This window comes from Zalophus californianus, chromosome 9 (genome assembly GCF_009762305.2).
Source record: "Zalophus californianus isolate mZalCal1 chromosome 9, mZalCal1.pri.v2, whole genome shotgun sequence".
Taxonomy (NCBI): Eukaryota; Metazoa; Chordata; class Mammalia; order Carnivora; family Otariidae; genus Zalophus; species Zalophus californianus.
Genome location: NC_045603.1, coordinates 1807182 through 1811041, shown reverse-complemented (window position 1 = coordinate 1811041; position 3860 = coordinate 1807182).

The window sequence follows — 3860 nt, the reverse complement described above, 5'->3', positions numbered from 1 at the left end:
TCTCACCCATGAATTGTTCAGAAATGTGTTGTTTAATTTCTAAGTTCTTGGGGATTTTTTTTTTTCAGATACGTTAGTGTAGTTGACATCTAAGACATGGCATTGTGGTGATAGAAATAGTCCCAGTGATTTCGGTCCTCTTAAAAATGTATGGAGATTGCATGTTTCATGGCCCATCACATGCTCTATCTTGGTAAATGTACTATATTAATTTGAAATAAATGTCTATTTCGTAAATGTTGGGTTAGTGTTTTGTAGTGTAGAGCAAGGTGGTTGGTGATGTTCAAATATTCTGTCTTTATGGATTTTCTGCCAAGTTTTCTATGAATTTGCTGAAAGACACACGTTAACATCCTTTACTATGGATACAAAATCGCTCATTTTTCCTCTAACTCTGATATTTTTTGTTTAATGTCCATAAATATCAATTAGATGAAATGTTTGATATCCTCATTTGAATCTTGTATGTCTTCGCTATTTCTGTGTGTAGCTGCTTCATGAATCTCTTGAGATGGTGTGGAAGTCTCCTACTTTGGTTATGGAGGTGTGTAATTTTTCCATTTGATTTTATATAAATGTTTGCTTCAGTATCCAAAGTCTCTGTTATTATCATGCAGATTTATATTTTTTTATCTCTTCCTGAACACTTGACCGTTTTACCATTCGCTTGAGCTCTGTCTTCAGCTCAGGCAATGCTGACCCAGTCCATGTCATCTGAAACTCACATAGCCACCCCTGCATTCATATGCTTACGGTGTACATGCCATGTCTTCTCGGAAAAACGTGGGTCGTGCAGAGACTGGGGGCCCCTTCTCTGGCTCGCTTTCCTCTGCTCTGCCTCCTTGGCCATCACTGGTGAAAGTTCCCCAGATTTTCCCCCAGTTCCCAGGCCAGAAAGAGCTGCAGCTGCAAGGCTGTGCCCACACTCAGGACAAGGCACTGAAGCCCAGAGACTCTCCCCATGTCAGTGGCCTCTCCGTGCTCTGAGGTCTCTGCACCATCCACCTCCTTCCCACTCACTCTCAGTGTCCTCAGGTGGTTGCATTTTGCATTTGCCCAGAGTCCATTGTTCTTATCGGACCAGGCTGCTGGGGCTCACGCCACCATACCCAAAACATTAGCTCACCACGTCTTGACATGTGGTGTTTCTATTATCAATTAGCTCTGGATCCTTTTCCATCTTAATTGTTATTATGGATTTAATGCAGGAGTTATTTAGCAATGGTGTTTCAATTTCTAAAGTTATGGGTGGTTTTTAATTTATCTTTTTGTTTTTACATTTTCCCAATTTGTGTGGTGGTCAAAGTCCTGCTCTGCATTCTAGGTATATCTAGTTAGATATCAGGGCCCTCTTCACGGCCTCATGCATGATTGATTTTTGTGATTTTTCAATGTGTGCTTGGAAAAAATATTTATTTTTCACGTGTTGGATCCCTAAGTCTAATCTGGTCCTTGCTGGTCTTTTCTCAGCCTGGCCTTTACAAAGGAGGCTTGAAATATTCCCCCAGCATGATGGGTTAGTATAGACTTCTCCCAAGAGGTCTGCTCATTTCTTTCTTTATATATTTGGAAGCTCTTTTATTAAGAGTAAGCATGATAAATGTTGCTGTATTGTACCATTATATTAAAACTTTTATCTTTATGTTGTGGTCCTCTCTATTACAAATAGTATTTTGTGGTGGGGTTTATTTCACGTTGTTCATGTAGATCTGCCGGGTTCCTCGGGTTGGTCTCTTATAGTTTTACTTTGCACCTTTCCAGGCCCATAACTGAGTCATGCCACATGTAACAGTGCACATCTGAGCACGCACACGTGAATCTCGGTTTCTCTAGTTCCACCAAAAATCTTACAAAATTTTGATGAGAAAGACATTGAGCTTATGGATTAATGAGGGAAAACTGGCATCTTTAAGGAATTGAGACTTTACACAAATTAGCATCACAGATCTCTTCATTTATTCAGATTTTCTCGTTGTCCTTCAATATTTCAATGTTAATTAGTATCTCCTTAGGAGACTTTTACATCTTAAGGTTTTATTCTTTTTATTTTTCCACAAAGCATTTTGGGAAACTTTTCATAATTTGAATATCTGTTGGCACATTAACATTGTCTAGCAACAATGTCGGTTTTTATGTTTAAATTTTGTATCTTTTATTTATTTTTCTTGTCTTACTCCCACCAGATTAGAGTATCCTTATCTTGCCCTGGGTTTTAAAGAGAATATGTCTACAAGGTTTATTCTGAAGTATGTTTGCTGTCAATTTTTATAGATAACCTACATCAAGCTAAGAGATTTGATGGTTTTTCTCAGAGCTTTTATCAAGAATGGGGTTAAATTTTTTTCATAGAATTTATTTATTTATTTGACAGAGAGAGACACAGCAAGAGAGGGAACACAAGTGGGGGAGTGGGAGAGGGAGAAGCACTGCCGAGCAGGGAGCCCGATGCGGGGCTCGATCCCAGGACCCTGGGATCATGACCTGAGCAGAAGGCAGTTGCTTAACGACTGAGCCACCCAGGCGCCCCAGGGTTAAATTTTTAAAAATGTACTTTCCTGCATCTTTTCCAATAATTGTAGTTTTGATGTGGTGAATTATAGTGTCTGGTGTTAATGCATCCCTTTTACTCCTAAGAAAACCCAATTTGGTCATGAGTAATTTTTAATGGATTACTGCATTTGAATTGTTAATATTTTGATTGATTTTTAAAAATCTATGCTTGTAAGTTATACTGACCTACAGTTTTTTTTTTTTTCTTATACCGTCCTTGCCTGGCTTGGGATCAAGATTATACTCACCTCATAAAATGAGTTCTTTCATTTTTTATTGTCTGTAAAATTCTTTATGAAATTGGAATGATCTGTTCATTGACTATTTGGTAGAAGTCACCCATAAAACCATCTGTGCCTCTTCTTAAATTGAAAATATAGTGTGGGTGGACTTTAAAATACTTGCCCAGTTTCTTTAATGGTTATAGGTCTATGTAGGCTAGCTATTTCTTTTTGGGTCATTTTTTGGAGGTTATACTTTTCCAACAATTTATTTTAGCTTACTCGTTTGCATATTTATCAGTGCAAATTTGTTTATAGAATTCTCCCATCTTTGCCATCTCTCCTATGAAATTTATCATGCATTCCACATTGTATAGAAGGGTTTGGAGAATAGTAAAACATGGCACACTCATCCTTCCAGATCCTGTGTTAGGAATCAGATCTTGGGCAGTCCTTCGGAAGCCCCGCGCCCAGTCCCCAGGGATCATTGCTTGGACTTTGTGAAAATCATTTTCTTATGTTTCTTTATAGTTTTGTGGTCTAGGAATGTATCCATAAACATTATATTGTTTAGTTTAAGATGTGAGTATTAGAGACAGAACGGGCTTTATGAGCAAAGAGTAGTAACCCTACTACATAAGCAAATGTGCCCAAGGAAACAAGTGGAAGACAATTTCCGGGTGGAAGCCTGGTCTGGGGTCTTGGAGAGTTTATCTGAGCCTTCTGCAGGATTCCAGGAGGAGGTCATGCATGAGGCTGGACCCTGAGGGCCCGCCGTGGTTGGAACACCTGGGGGGGGGGGCTGTCATACAGACCAGAAGCTGCATGTCCTGGAGGATCACAGCCAGGAGCAGGTCAAAGCAGATGCACCCATGGGTTGGAATTCAGCCTCTACAGCTGGCCCAGAATTCAGGACTGGAGAGGGGAGCACACGGCCAAGGCCAGCCACAGAGAAGAACTATGACAGGCACCCCAGGCGTGTGGCGCTGGGCGAAAGAGAAGGCACAGTGGCGGTGAAGGTTCTGGGTTAACCGTAAAATGCCTGTCCGTGGAACGTGCACCAGCTGGGTGGTTAACGTCTGCATCTGA